General features: G+C 44.1%; 8 non-coding genes across 8 annotated transcripts; all 8 read right to left on the bottom strand.

The window, feature by feature from the left end:
- Positions 1–4,142: 4,142 nt before the first annotated feature.
- TRNAM-CAU (transfer RNA methionine (anticodon CAU)) lies at positions 4,143–4,214 on the bottom strand. The gene has a single exon. It is a non-coding gene; the product is annotated as a tRNA-Met (tRNA).
- A 1,981-nt stretch (positions 4,215–6,195) lies between these two features.
- On the bottom strand, positions 6,196–6,267 carry TRNAM-CAU (transfer RNA methionine (anticodon CAU)). Its single transcript has one exon. It is a non-coding gene; the product is annotated as a tRNA-Met (tRNA).
- Positions 6,268–8,248: 1,981 nt separating this feature from the next.
- TRNAM-CAU (transfer RNA methionine (anticodon CAU)) lies at positions 8,249–8,320 on the bottom strand. Its single transcript has one exon. It is a non-coding gene; the product is annotated as a tRNA-Met (tRNA).
- Positions 8,321–10,301: 1,981 nt separating this feature from the next.
- TRNAM-CAU (transfer RNA methionine (anticodon CAU)) lies at positions 10,302–10,373 on the bottom strand. The gene has a single exon. It is a non-coding gene; the product is annotated as a tRNA-Met (tRNA).
- A 1,981-nt stretch (positions 10,374–12,354) lies between these two features.
- TRNAM-CAU (transfer RNA methionine (anticodon CAU)) lies at positions 12,355–12,426 on the bottom strand. Its single transcript has one exon. It is a non-coding gene; the product is annotated as a tRNA-Met (tRNA).
- A 1,981-nt stretch (positions 12,427–14,407) lies between these two features.
- On the bottom strand, positions 14,408–14,479 carry TRNAM-CAU (transfer RNA methionine (anticodon CAU)). Its single transcript has one exon. It is a non-coding gene; the product is annotated as a tRNA-Met (tRNA).
- Positions 14,480–16,460: 1,981 nt separating this feature from the next.
- Positions 16,461–16,532, bottom strand: TRNAM-CAU (transfer RNA methionine (anticodon CAU)). Its single transcript has one exon. It is a non-coding gene; the product is annotated as a tRNA-Met (tRNA).
- Positions 16,533–18,513: 1,981 nt separating this feature from the next.
- TRNAM-CAU (transfer RNA methionine (anticodon CAU)) lies at positions 18,514–18,585 on the bottom strand. Its single transcript has one exon. It is a non-coding gene; the product is annotated as a tRNA-Met (tRNA).
- Between the last annotated feature and the right edge of the window lie 448 nt (positions 18,586–19,033).

The raw sequence follows: 19,033 nt of genomic DNA on the forward strand, positions 1-19,033 counted from the left end.
CTATCTAAGCAGGTAGGCTCTATAAAGAGGATCATGCCAGATCTCTTATTCCTAGCGTTTGTGAATGCAAAAGACAAGAAAACAAGGAAAAAGTTAGTTCAACACATATCAAAAATAGAAAGCAAGATAAGGAAAGAGGGGTGGAATCCCTCCCCTCGTGCTTAGTGTCCCTAATCAGGTAAGGTTCGACTCTATCTTAGGGTATTTCTAATATGGATGCATGAGGTATGGCTCACTAATGCATCTAGACTCAATAAGTCTCAAGGTTCCCAAGCCTTCAGACCTAAAGGCGAAGCGTCATCAATCCCAGGGCCTTCGGTCGGTGGCTCGAGTGATCCCTTAGGCATCGCTATGGGCACAGTGCACACCATCCGCCTACCTAAGGAAATCGATCCTAATCCTACAAGGAGATGTGGGATGGCGCCCACGAAAAAGAAAAATAGGGTAAATAAAACTATGCATGCACGTATGAGGTGCTTTTCTTTTGAGGGGAGGGATTAGAATACCATCAAATGCGGTCAACGGTTCTAGGGTAGCTACCCCCCCAAGATGCAAGCGCGATACAAGTAAAAAGCAAATAAAAAAATAAACCATTCATTCATCACATATGCGGTGTACGAGAGGTGATTCGATTGCGAATGTTGTAAATGCAAAAACCCTAAAAAGAGAAAAAGAAAAAGGAAAAGAAGAATGCAACCTAACGCCTCCAAATGTGACACATAAGAAGGTTAAAAGAAGAAAAAGATTGAGTAAATCAAATGCTCAGACCCTCTAAGTCCCCAGTGGAGTCGCCAACTATCACGCCCCATTTTTTAATAAGAAAAATAAATGGTTTAAAAAGTGAATTTTAATTCAAGTTTTGTTGATTGGAAAATGACTTTTGATATAAAAAGAAAATGGGCCGAAATGGGACTTAAAAGTGCCACGATTTTGACCCAAATAAATAGTTTAAAAATGGTTTTTGAAAAAAATCGGAGTCGCCACTTGGTATCGAGTTAAGGTGTACCAAGTCACCTAAAAATGAATTTTTTAAAGAGAAAAGGAGAAAACCCTTTTTAAACGACTCCTAAGTCTACAAAAATCAGAGAAAGTGTTCGAGAGTCACATTTGAAGAAAGGGAAGGCAAGGATAAAAATCCGAGGCACCCTTTCGACCTAGCCAAGACTAGTTGCATGATTTAGTAAAAAATTTTCTTATTTTTAACCTAAAGATTTATCACATTTGGATGTACTATATGAATGAAAACCCTAGACCTAAGAGGGTATCGGGGGGTCAAAATATCTCTTCAAAACTTAATTGATACCAATCACATTAATTGTGATGCCAAATAGGGATTCTTTGAAGAGGTCACGAATAATGCAAAAATATGAGACTCTAAGAAAAGAAAAAGAATAAATAATTATATAAATACAAATATACATGACTTAAAGGGATGCATCATAACGGGTACGGGGGACTAGTGTTCGTGACTCAATTTTTCCTTTAATAGAGGGAATACGAGCGTGCTAAGGCTAGAGAGCCAAACTCGTCCATATCCCATACTTAAGGGGTATTCTCTAATCTAATCAAGCAAATGTACAAACCTATCTCTAATTTTCCTTATATGAAATGCAAGTCTAATTTCATGTCTCATGCATACGAGTATATAAAGGAAAATATAAAATAAGGGATATGGATGTAAGAGGGAATATGGGATAGGGGATATATGTAAGGGGAATATGGGGGAAAAATACATATATAGGGGGAAGTATGGGATAAGGGATATATGTATAAGGGGAGAAATATGGGATGGGGAATATATGTATAAGGGGAACATGCAAAAAATGGTAAAAGATCCTAGAAAGTAAAAATATGCATGAGATGAAGTGATTTTAACAAACAATCATGATCTAACGCGCGAAGGGCTCCTAAGGGTCTAGCGTTGGACTAGCCCATATCTATGAATTCTCACTAGCGTTGGACTAGTGGAAAATCGGAACAAAGGGCCACAACTAGCGTTGGACTAGTGTGGATTCAGGAAATGGCCCACAACTAGCGTTAGACTAGTGTGGTGACGTCACACATTAATTATAACTAAACAAATAATATAAAGCATAATAAAGCAAGTAAACCCATAATATCACATAAATACATAACACATAATCATGATATCTAGATGCAAGGTGTAACGGCCCCACCTCCCCCTAAGGCGAACCAGAGGGTTCGGCGGGCCGCCTGCCCAGCTCTCGCCAGGACTCAAAATTTCAAAACAATAAAACTAGATAAACCCAAAAGCGCACTATTCACAATATATCCAACGCCAAAAGGGTTCTATTTACAGTCCCAAAAGTAGCTGTTCAAACCACCAAAACAAAACAACCATCTTAACTGTACAACTATTACAAGCAAACCTAACTACACTAGTGATTATGCCCAGGAGTTCCCCGCGTCGTCCCCTGCTAAGGAAAACAAAGGAAACGGGGTAAGCTAGAAGCTTAGTAAGTAAACAGGGGTAAAAACGTAAATTTCACGTAACCACATTTACACAGTAGGAGTAAAGCAAAAGCAGAAAAATAACATCACATGATAAGGATACATATGGCTTCAAAGCCAAGTCATTTGCCATGCGTGATCACCTGTCGACACTCCGTCGACCATAAATAAGGTCCATAGAACTTCACTTGTACACCCACCGGACACCTTATCACCCTCACTGGCCAGTCACCTCACAAACTTGCCCGGGCGAACGAAATCACAAACTTGAGCTTGAGTCACAAGCTCGGGTCACAAACTTGGTTCACAACTCGGTGAACCGGATTCACAAACTTGGTGACCTCAATCCAAGTTGGACTGACTTCGACCCAAGCCCTAACCGGCTCGAATAGTCCCTCGAGGTATTGAGATCAGTCCCAAACTCACAAATTTCACAAAATTATTCAAAAGTTACCCTGAGCCACAAGCTCAAGGGTTTTAGTTCCAAAATTGCTCATATACACAAGCCATGTATAGATAGGTGCGCAGATTAGGGTCTAGGTCGAGTGCGATAAAGTACACCCTCGCCTAGGTACCCTCTTCATACAAATCGAAACACATAAGCAACGAACACACAAGAGCGGCCTGAATACTTACTCAAAATACCAAAAGTAGTACTAAAGCAAAATCGCTTCGCGCGTGTTCGCTAGTAGGGGGCCCCACCGGCTCCGCCTAGCTCACCACTGTCTGAAATAGAAGATTTTACCACATTATATCACAAACGGCTACTAACAGATCCAAAACAAGCAAAACGGCAAAAATCGGCACACGCGCTCACGCTGAACGGGAAACGGAAACGGCCAAATCGGCCATCTCAAACCGTTTTGATCAAAGGTTAGGCTAGGAATATCGGATCAAGGTGAACGAGACACCGTTTCGAAGCTATGAGGAAGGCCTACGATTCTCATGTGAGTGACCCTAAACTATTTCCAAAGTTATTTGTGAAATGTTTCTTGCATTATTTATTCGATTGCATCTCATGCGTGCTTGCATGTGAATTCATGATATGATTTTGGCTTCAATGAGTTCTGGGAAAGTCTTGTGCTGGACACCAACGTCTCCATTCTGTTTGTGGTTCATGTTCATGGTTATCTGGAGCTCAAATAGGGGCTTCCTCTCTCTGTTCGTGTGTTATGATCTATTTGAGCGTTGGGTGTTCTAGTGCAATGATTTCACTGGCTCACGAGAGCACTAAACGGACATTTGATCTCTGAATCATGACATCATCGAAATCATCGAAATGCAACATTGTGAAATATATTTGATTAATGATTTTGCTGGTTACTCGTTGAGCTTCTAACTCACCCCAAAAATATTTTATTCCCCTCCACAGGGCTCAAAGCGAAGGAAGGCTTGTAGTACTTATTCACGTGAATGGATGGCCTATATTTTGTACAATTTGGATTTGGAATCATTTTATGTATAGTTGGGAATTAGTTTCCGCTGCATTTGTGACATGTAATTATTGGAGACTTGGATGTATATTTGTGGACCATGTGATGTATATTTGAGATTTGTATTGTAATTTAATTGAGGAATTTAGTGATCGACTGAGTCCTGGCGAGAGCCGGGCAGGCGGCCCGCCGAACCCTCTGGTTCGCCTTAGAGGGAGGTGGGGCCGTCACAGTTGGTATCAGAGCCAGGTTTCGATCCTGGGACCTGTGGGTTATGGGCCCACCACGCTTCCGCTGCGCCACTCTGATCCTGTAACGGCCCTACCTCCCCCTAAGGCGAACCAGAGGGTTCGGCGGGCCGCCTGCCCAGCTCTCGCCAGGACTCAAAATTTCAAAACAATAAAACTAGATAAACCCAAAAGCGCACTATTCACAATATATCCAACGCCAAAAGGGTTCTATTTACAGTCCCAAAAGTAGCTGTTCAAACCACCAAAACAAAACAACCATCTTAACTGTACAACTATTACAAGCAAACCTAACTACACTAGTGATTATGCCCAGGAGTTCCCCGCGTCGTCCCCTGCTAAGGAAAACAAAGCAAACGGGGTAAGCTAGAAGCTTAGTAAGTAAACAGGGGTAAAAACGTAAATTTCACGTAACCACATTTACACAGTAGGAGTAAAGCAAAAGCAGAAAAATAACATCACATGATAAGGATACATATGGCTTCAAAGCCAAGTCATTTGCCATGCGTGATCTCCTGTCGACACTCCGTCGACCATAAATAAGGTCCGTAGAACTTCACTTGTACACCCACCGGACACCTTATCACCCTCACTGGCCAGTCACCTCACAAACTTGCCCGGGCGAACGAAATCACAAACTTGAGCTTGAGTCACAAGCTCGGGTCACAAACTTGGTTCACAACTCGGTGAACCGGATTCACAAACTTGGTGACCTCAATCCAAGTTGGACTGACTTCGACCCAAGCCCTAACCGGCTCGAATAGTCCCTCGAGGTATTGAGATCAGCCCCAAACTCACAAATTTCACAAAATTATTCAAAAGTTACCCTGAGCCACAAGCTCAAGGGTTTTAGTTCCAAAATTGCTCATATACACAAGCCATGTATAGATAGGTGCGCAGATTAGGGTCTAGGTCGAGTGCGATAAAGTACACCCTCGCCTAGGTACCCTCTTCATACAAATCGAAACACATAAGCAACGAACACACAAGAGCGGCCTGAATACTTACTCAAAATACCAAAAGTAGTACTAAAGCAAAATCGCTTCGCGCGTGTTCGCTAGTAGGGGGCCCCACCGGCTCCGCCTAGCTCACCACTGTCTGAAATAGAAGATTTTACCACATTATATCACAAACGGCTACTAACAGATCCAAAACAAGCAAAACGGCAAAAATCGGCACACGCGCTCGCGCGGAACGGGAAACGGAAACGGCCAAATCGGCCATCTCAAACCGTTTTGATCAAAGGTTAGGCTAGGAATATCGGATCAAGGTGAACGAGACACCGTTTCGAAGCTATGAGGAAGGCCTACGATTCTCATGTGAGTGACCCTAAACTATTTCCAAAGTTATTTGTGAAATGTTTCTTGCATTATTTATTCGATTGCATCTCATGCGTGCTTGCATGTGAATTCATGATATGATTTTGGCTTCAATGAGTTCTGGGAAAGTCTTGTGCTGGACACCAACGTCTCCATTCTGTTTGTGGTTCATGTTCATGGTTATCTGGAGCTCAAAAAGGGGCTTCCTCTCTCTGTTCGTGTGTTATGATCTATTTGAGCGTTGGGTGTTCTAGTGCAATGATTTCACTGGCTCACGAGAGCACTAAACGGACATTTGATCTCTGAATCATGACATCATCGAAATCATCGAAATGCAACATTGTGAAATATATTTGATTAATGATTTTGCTGGTTACTCGTTGAGCTTCTAGCTCACCCCAAAAATATTTTATTCCCCTCCACAGGGCTCAAAGCGAAGGAAGGCTTGTAGTACTTATTCACGTGAATGGATGGCCTATATTTTGTACAATTTGGATTTGGAATCATTTTATGTATAGTTGGGAATTAGTTTCCGCTGCATTTGTGACATGTAATTATTGGAGACTTGGATGTATATTTGTGGACCATGTGATGTATATTTGAGATTTGTATTGTAATTTAATTGAGGAATTTAGTGATCGACTGAGTCCTGGCGAGAGCCGGGCAGGCGGCCCGCCGAACCCTCTGGTTCGCCTTAGGGGGAGGTGGGGCCGTCACAGTTGGTATCAGAGCCAGGTTTCGATCCTGGGACCTGTGGGTTATGGGCCCACCACGCTTCCGCTGCGCCACTCTGATCCTGTAACGGCCCCACCTCTCCCTAAGGCGAACATGAGGGTTCGGCGGGCCGCCTGCCCAGCTCTCGCCAGGACTCAAAATTTCAAAACAATAAAACTAGATTAACCCAAAAGCGCACTATTCACAATATATCCAACGCCAAAAGGGTTCTATTTACAGTCCCAAAAGTAGCTGTTCAAACCACCAAAACAAAACAACCATCTTAACTGTACAACTATTACAAGCAAACCTAACTACACTAGTGATTATGCCCAGGAGTTCCCCGCGTCGTCCCCTGCTAAGGAAAACAAAGCAAACGGGGTAAGCTAGAAGCTTAGTAAGTAAACAGGGGTAAAAACGTAAATTTCACGTAACCACATTTACACAGTAGGAGTAAAGCAAAAGCAGAAAAATAACATCACATGATAAGGATACATATGGCTTCAAAGCCAAGTCATTTGCCATGCGTGATCTCCTGTCGACACTCCGTCGACCATAAATAAGGTCCGTAGAACTTCACTTGTACACCCACCGGACACCTTATCACCCTCACTGGCCAGTCACCTCACAAACTTGCCCGGGCGAACGAAATCACAAACTTGAGCTTGAGTCACAAGCTCGGGTCACAAACTTGGTTCACAACTCGGTGAACCGGATTCACAAACTTGGTGACCTCAATCCAAGTTGGACTGACTTCGACCCAAGCCCTAACCGGCTCGAATAGTCCCTCGAGGTATTGAGATCAGCCCCAAACTCACAAATTTCACAAAATTATTCAAAATTTACCCTGAGCCACAAGCTCAAGGGTTTTAGTTCCAAAATTGCTCATATACACAAGCCATGTATAGATAGGTGCGCAGATTAGGGTCTAGGTCGAGTGCGATAAAGTACACCCTCGCCTAGGTACCCTCTTCATACAAATCGAAACACATAAGCAACGAACACACAAGAGCGGCCTGAATACTTACTCAAAATACCAAAAGTAGTACTAAAGCAAAATCGCTTCGCGCGTGTTCGCTAGTAGGGGGCCCCACCGGCTCCGCCTAGCTCACCACTGTCTGAAATAGAAGATTTTACCACATTATATCACAAACGGCTACTAACAGATCCAAAACAAGCAAAACGGCAAAAATCGGCACACGCGCTCGCGCGGAACGGGAAACGGAAACGGCCAAATCGGCCATCTCAAACCGTTTTGATCAAAGGTTAGGCTAGGAATATCGGATCAAGGTGAACGAGACACCGTTTCGAAGCTATGAGGAAGGCCTACGATTCTCATGTGAGTGACCCTAAACTATTTCCAAAGTTATTTGTGAAATGTTTCTTGCATTATTTATTCGATTGCATCTCATGCGTGCTTGCATGTGAATTCATGATATGATTTTGGCTTCAATGAGTTCTGGGAAAGTCTTGTGCTGGACACCAACGTCTCCATTCTGTTTGTGGTTCATGTTCATGGTTATCTGGAGCTCAAAAAGGGGCTTCCTCTCTCTGTTCGTGTGTTATGATCTATTTGAGCGTTGGGTGTTCTAGTGCAATGATTTCACTGGCTCACGAGAGCACTAAACGGACATTTGATCTCTGAATCATGACATCATCGAAATCATCGAAATGCAACATTGTGAAATATATTTGATTAATGATTTTGCTGGTTACTCGTTGAGCTTCTAGCTCACCCCAAAAATATTTTATTCCCCTCCACAGGGCTCAAAGCGAAGGAAGGCTTGTAGTACTTATTCACGTGAATGGATGGCCTATATTTTGTACAATTTGGATTTGGAATCATTTTATGTATAGTTGGGAATTAGTTTCCGCTGCATTTGTGACATGTAATTATTGGAGACTTGGATGTATATTTGTGGACCATGTGATGTATATTTGAGATTTGTATTGTAATTTAATTGAGGAATTTAGTGATCGACTGAGTCCTGGCGAGAGCCGGGCAGGCGGCCCGCCGAACCCTCTGGTTCGCCTTAGGGGGAGGTGGGGCCGTCACAGTTGGTATCAGAGCCAGGTTTCGATCCTGGGACCTGTGGGTTATGGGCCCACCACGCTTCCGCTGCGCCACTCTGATCCTGTAACGGCCCCACCTCCCCCTAAGGCGAACCAGAGGGTTCGGCGGGCCGCCTGCCCAGCTCTCGCCAGGACTCAAAATTTCAAAACAATAAAACTAGATAAACCCAAAAGCGCACTATTCACAATATATCCAACGCCAAAAGGGTTCTATTTACAGTCCCAAAAGTAGCTGTTCAAACCACCAAAACAAAACAACCATCTTAACTGTACAACTATTACAAGCAAACCTAACTACACTAGTGATTATGCCCAGGAGTTCCCCGCGTCGTCCCCTGCTAAGGAAAACAAAGCAAACGGGGTAAGCTAGAAGCTTAGTAAGTAAACAGGGGTAAAAACGTAAATTTCACGTAACCACATTTACACAGTAGGAGTAAAGCAAAAGCAGAAAAATAACATCACATGATAAGGATACATATGGCTTCAAAGCCAAGTCATTTGCCATGCGTGATCTCCTGTCGACACTCCGTCGACCATAAATAAGGTCCGTAGAACTTCACTTGTACACCCACCGGACACCTTATCACCCTCACTGGCCAGTCACCTCACAAACTTGCCCGGGCGAACGAAATCACAAACTTGAGCTTGAGTCACAAGCTCGGGTCACAAACTTGGTTCACAACTCGGTGAACCGGATTCACAAACTTGGTGACCTCAATCCAAGTTGGACTGACTTCGACCCAAGCCCTAACCGGCTCGAATAGTCCCTCGAGGTATTGAGATCAGCCCCAAACTCACAAATTTCACAAAATTATTCAAAATTTACCCTGAGCCACAAGCTCAAGGGTTTTAGTTCCAAAATTGCTCATATACACAAGCCATGTATAGATAGGTGCGCAGATTAGGGTCTAGGTCGAGTGCGATAAAGTACACCCTCGCCTAGGTACCCTCTTCATACAAATCGAAACACATAAGCAACGAACACACAAGAGCGGCCTGAATACTTACTCAAAATACCAAAAGTAGTACTAAAGCAAAATCGCTTCGCGCGTGTTCGCTAGTAGGGGGCCCCACCGGCTCCGCCTAGCTCACCACTGTCTGAAATAGAAGATTTTACCACATTATATCACAAACGGCTACTAACAGATCCAAAACAAGCAAAACGGCAAAAATCGGCACACGCGCTCGCGCGGAACGGGAAACGGAAACGGCCAAATCGGCCATCTCAAACCGTTTTGATCAAAGGTTAGGCTAGGAATATCGGATCAAGGTGAACGAGACACCGTTTCGAAGCTATGAGGAAGGCCTACGATTCTCATGTGAGTGACCCTAAACTATTTCCAAAGTTATTTGTGAAATGTTTCTTGCATTATTTATTCGATTGCATCTCATGCGTGCTTGCATGTGAATTCATGATATGATTTTGGCTTCAATGAGTTCTGGGAAAGTCTTGTGCTGGACACCAACGTCTCCATTCTGTTTGTGGTTCATGTTCATGGTTATCTGGAGCTCAAAAAGGGGCTTCCTCTCTCTGTTCGTGTGTTATGATCTATTTGAGCGTTGGGTGTTCTAGTGCAATGATTTCACTGGCTCACGAGAGCACTAAACGGACATTTGATCTCTGAATCATGACATCATCGAAATCATCGAAATGCAACATTGTGAAATATATTTGATTAATGATTTTGCTGGTTACTCGTTGAGCTTCTAGCTCACCCCAAAAATATTTTATTCCCCTCCACAGGGCTCAAAGCGAAGGAAGGCTTGTAGTACTTATTCACGTGAATGGATGGCCTATATTTTGTACAATTTGGATTTGGAATCATTTTATGTATAGTTGGGAATTAGTTTCCGCTGCATTTGTGACATGTAATTATTGGAGACTTGGATGTATATTTGTGGACCATGTGATGTATATTTGAGATTTGTATTGTAATTTAATTGAGGAATTTAGTGATCGACTGAGTCCTGGCGAGAGCCGGGCAGGCGGCCCGCCGAACCCTCTGGTTCGCCTTAGGGGGAGGTGGGGCCGTCACAGTTGGTATCAGAGCCAGGTTTCGATCCTGGGACCTGTGGGTTATGGGCCCACCACGCTTCCGCTGCGCCACTCTGATCCTGTAACGGCCCCACCTCTCCCTAAGGCGAACATGAGGGTTCGGCGGGCCGCCTGCCCAGCTCTCGCCAGGACTCAAAATTTCAAAACAATAAAACTAGATTAACCCAAAAGCGCACTATTCACAATATATCCAACGCCAAAAGGGTTCTATTTACAGTCCCAAAAGTAGCTGTTCAAACCACCAAAACAAAACAACCATCTTAACTGTACAACTATTACAAGCAAACCTAACTACACTAGTGATTATGCCCAGGAGTTCCCCGCGTCGTCCCCTGCTAAGGAAAACAAAGCAAACGGGGTAAGCTAGAAGCTTAGTAAGTAAACAGGGGTAAAAACGTAAATTTCACGTAACCACATTTACACAGTAGGAGTAAAGCAAAAGCAGAAAAATAACATCACATGATAAGGATACATATGGCTTCAAAGCCAAGTCATTTGCCATGCGTGATCTCCTGTCGACACTCCGTCGACCATAAATAAGGTCCGTAGAACTTCACTTGTACACCCACCGGACACCTTATCACCCTCACTGGCCAGTCACCTCACAAACTTGCCCGGGCGAACGAAATCACAAACTTGAGCTTGAGTCACAAGCTCGGGTCACAAACTTGGTTCACAACTCGGTGAACCGGATTCACAAACTTGGTGACCTCAATCCAAGTTGGACTGACTTCGACCCAAGCCCTAACCGGCTCGAATAGTCCCTCGAGGTATTGAGATCAGCCCCAAACTCACAAATTTCACAAAATTATTCAAAATTTACCCTGAGCCACAAGCTCAAGGGTTTTAGTTCCAAAATTGCTCATATACACAAGCCATGTATAGATAGGTGCGCAGATTAGGGTCTAGGTCGAGTGCGATAAAGTACACCCTCGCCTAGGTACCCTCTTCATACAAATCGAAACACATAAGCAACGAACACACAAGAGCGGCCTGAATACTTACTCAAAATACCAAAAGTAGTACTAAAGCAAAATCGCTTCGCGCGTGTTCGCTAGTAGGGGGCCCCACCGGCTCCGCCTAGCTCACCACTGTCTGAAATAGAAGATTTTTCCACATTATATCACAAACGGCTACTAACAGATCCAAAACAAGCAAAACGGCAAAAATCGGCACACGCGCTCGCGCGGAACGGCAAACGGAAACGGCCAAATCGGCCATCTCAAACCGTTTTGATCAAAGGTTAGGCTAGGAATATCGGATCAAGGTGAACGAGACACCGTTTCGAAGCTATGAGGAAGGCCTACGATTCTCATGTGAGTGACCCTAAACTATTTCCAAAGTTATTTGTGAAATGTTTCTTGCATTATTTATTCGATTGCATCTCATGCGTGCTTGCATGTGAATTCATGATATGATTTTGGCTTCAATGAGTTCTGGGAAAGTCTTGTGCTGGACACCAACGTCTCCATTCTGTTTGTGGTTCATGTTCATGGTTATCTGGAGCTCAAAAAGGGGCTTCCTCTCTCTGTTCGTGTGTTATGATCTATTTGAGCGTTGGGTGTTCTAGTGCAATGATTTCACTGGCTCACGAGAGCACTAAACGGACATTTGATCTCTGAATCATGACATCATCGAAATCATCGAAATGCAACATTGTGAAATATATTTGATTAATGATTTTGCTGGTTACTCGTTGAGCTTCTAGCTCACCCCAAAAATATTTTATTCCCCTCCACAGGGCTCAAAGCGAAGGAAGGCTTGTAGTACTTATTCACGTGAATGGATGGCCTATATTTTGTACAATTTGGATTTGGAATCATTTTATGTATAGTTGGGAATTAGTTTCCGCTGCATTTGTGACATGTAATTATTGGAGACTTGGATGTATATTTGTGGACCATGTGATGTATATTTGAGATTTGTATTGTAATTTAATTGAGGAATTTAGTGATCGACTGAGTCCTGGCGAGAGCCGGGCAGGCGGCCCGCCGAACCCTCTGGTTCGCCTTAGGGGGAGGTGGGGCCGTCACAGTTGGTATCAGAGCCAGGTTTCGATCCTGGGACCTGTGGGTTATGGGCCCACCACGCTTCCGCTGCGCCACTCTGATCCTGTAACGGCCCCACCTCTCCCTAAGGCGAACATGAGGGTTCGGCGGGCCGCCTGCCCAGCTCTCGCCAGGACTCAAAATTTCAAAACAATAAAACTAGATTAACCCAAAAGCGCACTATTCACAATATATCCAACGCCAAAAGGGTTCTATTTACAGTCCCAAAAGTAGCTGTTCAAACCACCAAAACAAAACAACCATCTTAACTGTACAACTATTACAAGCAAACCTAACTACACTAGTGATTATGCCCAGGAGTTCCCCGCGTCGTCCCCTGCTAAGGAAAACAAAGCAAACGGGGTAAGCTAGAAGCTTAGTAAGTAAACAGGGGTAAAAACGTAAATTTCACGTAACCACATTTACACAGTAGGAGTAAAGCAAAAGCAGAAAAATAACATCACATGATAAGGATACATATGGCTTCAAAGCCAAGTCATTTGCCATGCGTGATCTCCTGTCGACACTCCGTCGACCATAAATAAGGTCCGTAGAACTTCACTTGTACACCCACCGGACACCTTATCACCCTCACTGGCCAGTCACCTCACAAACTTGCCCGGGCGAACGAAATCACAAACTTGAGCTTGAGTCACAAGCTCGGGTCACAAACTTGGTTCACAACTCGGTGAACCGGATTCACAAACTTGGTGACCTCAATCCAAGTTGGACTGACTTCGACCCAAGCCCTAACCGGCTCGAATAGTCCCTCGAGGTATTGAGATCAGCCCCAAACTCACAAATTTCACAAAATTATTCAAAATTTACCCTGAGCCACAAGCTCAAGGGTTTTAGTTCCAAAATTGCTCATATACACAAGCCATGTATAGATAGGTGCGCAGATTAGGGTCTAGGTCGAGTGCGATAAAGTACACCCTCGCCTAGGTACCCTCTTCATACAAATCGAAACACATAAGCAACGAACACACAAGAGCGGCCTGAATACTTACTCAAAATACCAAAAGTAGTACTAAAGCAAAATCGCTTCGCGCGTGTTCGCTAGTAGGGGGCCCCACCGGCTCCGCCTAGCTCACCACTGTCTGAAATAGAAGATTTTTCCACATTATATCACAAACGGCTACTAACAGATCCAAAACAAGCAAAACGGCAAAAATCGGCACACGCGCTCGCGCGGAACGGCAAACGGAAACGGCCAAATCGGCCATCTCAAACCGTTTTGATCAAAGGTTAGGCTAGGAATATCGGATCAAGGTGAACGAGACACCGTTTCGAAGCTATGAGGAAGGCCTACGATTCTCATGTGAGTGACCCTAAACTATTTCCAAAGTTATTTGTGAAATGTTTCTTGCATTATTTATTCGATTGCATCTCATGCGTGCTTGCATGTGAATTCATGATATGATTTTGGCTTCAATGAGTTCTGGGAAAGTCTTGTGCTGGACACCAACGTCTCCATTCTGTTTGTGGTTCATGTTCATGGTTATCTGGAGCTCAAAAAGGGGCTTCCTCTCTCTGTTCGTGTGTTATGATCTATTTGAGCGTTGGGTGTTCTAGTGCAATGATTTCACTGGCTCACGAGAGCACTAAACGGACATTTGATCTCTGAATCATGACATCATCGAAATCATCGAAATGCAACATTGTGAAATATATTTGATTAATGATTTTGCTGGTTACTCGTTGAGCTTCTAGCTCACCCCAAAAATATTTTATTCCCCTCCACAGGGCTCAAAGCGAAGGAAGGCTTGTAGTACTTATTCACGTGAATGGATGGCCTATATTTTGTACAATTTGGATTTGGAATCATTTTATGTATAGTTGGGAATTAGTTTCCGCTGCATTTGTGACATGTAATTATTGGAGACTTGGATGTATATTTGTGGACCATGTGATGTATATTTGAGATTTGTATTGTAATTTAATTGAGGAATTTAGTGATCGACTGAGTCCTGGCGAGAGCCGGGCAGGCGGCCCGCCGAACCCTCTGGTTCGCCTTAGGGGGAGGTGGGGCCGTCACAGTTGGTATCAGAGCCAGGTTTCGATCCTGGGACCTGTGGGTTATGGGCCCACCACGCTTCCGCTGCGCCACTCTGATCCTGTAACGGCCCCACCTCCCCCTAAGGCGAACCAGAGGGTTCGGCGGGCCGCCTGCCCAGCTCTCGCCAGGACTCAAAATTTCAAAACAATAAAACTAGATAAACCCAAAAGCGCACTATTCACAATATATCCAACGCCAAAAGGGTTCTATTTACAGTCCCAAAAGTAGCTGTTCAAACCACCAAAACAAAACAACCATCTTAACTGTACAACTATTACAAGCAAACCTAACTACACTAGTGATTATGCCCAGGAGTTCCCCGCGTCGTCCCCTGCTAAGGAAAACAAAGCAAACGGGGTAAGCTAGAAGCTTAGTAAGTAAACAGGGGTAAAAACGTAAATTTCACGTAACCACATTTACACAGTAGGAGTAAAGCAAAAGCAGAAAAATAACATCACATGATAAGGATACATATGGCTTCAAAGCCAAGTCATTTGCCATGCGTGATCTCCTGTCGACACTCCGTCGACCATAAATAAGGTCCGTAGAACTTCACTTGTACACCCACCGGACACCTTATCACCCTCACTGGCCAGTCACCTCACAAACTTGCCCGGGCGAACGAAATCACAAACTTGAGCTTGAGTCACAAGCTCGGGTCACAAACTTGGTTCACAACTCGGTGAACCGGATTCACAAACTTGGTGACCTCAATCCAAGTTGGACTGACTTCGACCCAAGCCCTAACCGGCTCGAATAGTCCCTCGAGGTATTGAGATCAGCCCCAAACTCACAAATTTCACAAAATTATTCAAAAGTTACCCTGAGCCACAAGCTCAAGGGTTTTAGTTCCAAAATTGCTCATATACACAAGCCATGTATAGATAGGTGCGCAGATTAGGGTCTAGGTCGAGTGCGATAAAGTACACCCTCGCCTAGGTACCCTCTTCATACAAATCGAAACACATAAGCAACGAACACACAAGAGCGGCCTGAATACTTACTCAAAATACCAAAAGTAGTACTAAAGCAAAATCGCTTCGCGCGTGTTCGCTAGTAGGGGGCCCCACCGGCTCCGCCTAGCTCACCACTGTCTGAAATAGAAGATTTTACCACATTATATCACAAACGGCTACTAACAGATCCAAAACAAGCAAAACGGCAAAAATCGGCACACGCGCTCGCGCGGAACGGCAAACGGAAACGGCCAAATCGGCCATCTCAAACCGTTTTGATCAAAGGTTAGGCTAGGAATATCGGATCAAGGTGAACGAGACACCGTTTCGAAGCTATGAGGAAGGCCTACGATTCTCATGTGAGTGACCCTAAACTATTTCCAAAGTTATTTGTGAAATGTTTCTTGCATTATTTATTCGATTGCATCTCATGCGTGCTTGCATGTGAATTCATGATATGATTTTGGCTTCAATGAGTTCTGGGAAAGTCTTGTGCTGGACACCAACGTCTCCATTCTGTTTGTGGTTCATGTTCATGGTTATCTGGAGCTCAAAAAGGGGCTTCCTCTCTCTGTTCGTGTGTTATGATCTATTTGAGCGTTGGGTGTTCTAGTGCAATGATTTCACTGGCTCACGAGAGCACTAAACGGACATTTGATCTCTGAATCATGACATCATCGAAATCATCGAAATGCAACATTGTGAAATATATTTGATTAATGATTTTGCTGGTTACTCGTTGAGCTTCTAGCTCACCCCAAAAATATTTTATTCCCCTCCACAGGGCTCAAAGCGAAGGAAGGCTTGTAGTACTTATTCACGTGAATGGATGGCCTATATTTTGTACAATTTGGATTTGGAATCATTTTATGTATAGTTGGGAATTAGTTTCCGCTGCATTTGTGACATGTAATTATTGGAGACTTGGATGTATATTTGTGGACCATGTGATGTATATTTGAGATTTGTATTGTAATTTAATTGAGGAATTTAGTGATCGACTGAGTCCTGGCGAGAGCCGGGCAGGCGGCCCGCCGAACCCTCTGGTTCGCCTTAGGGGGAGGTGGGGCCGTCACAGTTGGTATCAGAGCCAGGTTTCGATCCTGGGACCTGTGGGTTATGGGCCCACCACGCTTCCGCTGCGCCACTCTGATCCTGTAACGGCCCCACCTCTCCCTAAGGCGAACATGAGGGTTCGGCGGGCCGCCTGCCCAGCTCTCGCCAGGACTCAAAATTTCAAAACAATAAAACTAGATTAACCCAAAAGCGCACTATTCACAATATATCCAACGCCAAAAGGGTTCTATTTACAGTCCCAAAAGTAGCTGTTCAAACCACCAAAACAAAACAACCATCTTAACTGTACAACTATTACAAGCAAACCTAACTACACTAGTGATTATGCCCAGGAGTTCCCCGCGTCGTCCCCTGCTAAGGAAAACAAAGCAAACGGGGTAAGCTAGAAGCTTAGTAAGTAAACAGGGGTAAAAACGTAAATTTCACGTAACCACATTTACACAGTAGGAGTAAAGCAAAAGCAGAAAAATAACATCACATGATAAGGATACATATGGCTTCAAAGCCAAGTCATTTGCCATGCGTGATCTCCTGTCGACACTCCGTCGACCATAAATAAGGTCCGTAGAACTTCACTTGTACACCCACCGGACACCTTATCACCCTCACTGGCCAGTCACCTCACAAACTTGCCCGGGCGAACGAAATCACAAACTTGAGCTTGAGTCACAAGCTCGGGTCACAAACTTGGTTCACAACTCGGTGAACCGGATTCACAAACTTGGTGACCTCAATCCAAGTTGGACTGACTTCGACCCAAGCCCTAACCGGCTCGAATAGTCCCTCGAGGTATTGAGATCAGCCCCAAACTCACAAATTTCACAAAATTATTCAAAATTTACCCTGAGCCACAAGCTCAAGGGTTTTAGTTCCAAAATTGCTCATATACACAAGCCATGTATAGATAGGTGCGCAGATTAGGGTCTAGGTCGAGTGCGATAAAGTACACCCTCGCCTAGGTACCCTCTTCATACAAATCGAAACACATAAGCAACGAACACACAAGAGCGGCCTGAATACTTACTCAAAATACCAAAAGTAGTACTAAAGCAAAATCGCTTCGCGCGTGTTCGCTAGTAGGGGGCCCCACCGGCTCCGCCTAGCTCACCACTGTCTGAAATAGAAGATTTTTCCACATTATATCACAAACGGCTACTAACAGATCCAAAACAAGCAAAACGGCAAAAATCGACACACGCGCTCGCGCGGAACGGCAAACGGAAACGGCCAAATCGGCCATCTCAAACCGTTTTGATCAAAGGTTAGGCTAGGAATATCGGATCAAGGTGAACGAGACACCGTTTCGAAGCTATGAGGAAGGCCTACGATTCTCATGTGAGTGACCCTAAACTATTTCCAAAGTTATTTGTGAAATGTTTCTTGCATTATTTATTCGATTGCATCTCATGCGTGCTTGCATGTGAATTCATGATATGATTTTGGCTTCAATGAGTTCTGGGAAAGTCTTGTGCTGGACACCAACGTCTCCATTCTGTTTGTGGTTCATGTTCATGGTTATCTGGAGCTCAAAAAGGGGCTTCCTCTCTCTGTTCGTGTGTTATGATCTATTTGAGCGTTGGGTGTTCTAGTGCAATGATTTCACTGGCTCACGAGAGCACTAAACGGACATTTGATCTCTGAATCATGACATCATCGAAATCATCGAAATGCAACATTGTGAAATATATTTGATTAATGATTTTGCTGGTTACTCGTTGAGCTTCTAGCTCACCCCAAAAATATTTTATTCCCCTCCACAGGGCTCAAAGCGAAGGAAGGCTTGTAGTACTTATTCACGTGAATGGATGGCCTATATTTTGTACAATTTGGATTTGGAATCATTTTATGTATAGTTGGGAATTAGTTTCCGCTGCATTTGTGACATGTAATTATTGGAGACTTGGATGTATATTTGTGGACCATGTGATGTATATTTGAGATTTGTATTGTAATTTAATTGAGGAATTTAGTGATCGACTGAGTCCTGGCGAGAGCCGGGCAGGCGGCCCGCCGAACCCTCTGGTTCGCCTTAGGGGGAGGTGGGGCCGTCACAGTTGGTATCAGAGCCAGGTTTCGATCCTGGGACCTGTGGGTTATGGGCCCACCACGCTTCCGCTGCGCCACTCTGATCCTGTAACGGCCCCACCTCCCCCTAAGGCGAACCAGAGGGTTCGGCGGGCCGCCTGCCCAGCTCTCGCCAGGACTCAAAATTTCAAAACAATAAAACTAGATAAACCCAAAAGCGCACTATTCACAATATATCCAACGCCAAAAGGGTTCTATTTACAGTCCCAAAAGTAGCTGTTCAAACCACCAAAACAAAACAACCATCTTAACTGTACAACTATTACAAGCAAACCTAACTACACTAGTGATTATGCCCAGGAGTTCCCCGCGTCGTCCCCTGCTAAGGAAAACAAAGCAAACGGGGTAAGCTAGAAGCTTAGTAAGTAAACAGGGGTAAAAACGTAAATTTCACGTAACCACATTTACACAGTAGGAGTAAAGCAAAAGCAGAAAAATAACATCACATGATAAGGATACATATGGCTTCAAAGCCAAGTCATTTGCCATGCGT

This window comes from Coffea arabica, chromosome 3e (genome assembly GCF_036785885.1).
Source record: "Coffea arabica cultivar ET-39 chromosome 3e, Coffea Arabica ET-39 HiFi, whole genome shotgun sequence".
In the NCBI taxonomy this organism is placed as follows: domain Eukaryota; kingdom Viridiplantae; phylum Streptophyta; class Magnoliopsida; order Gentianales; family Rubiaceae; genus Coffea; species Coffea arabica.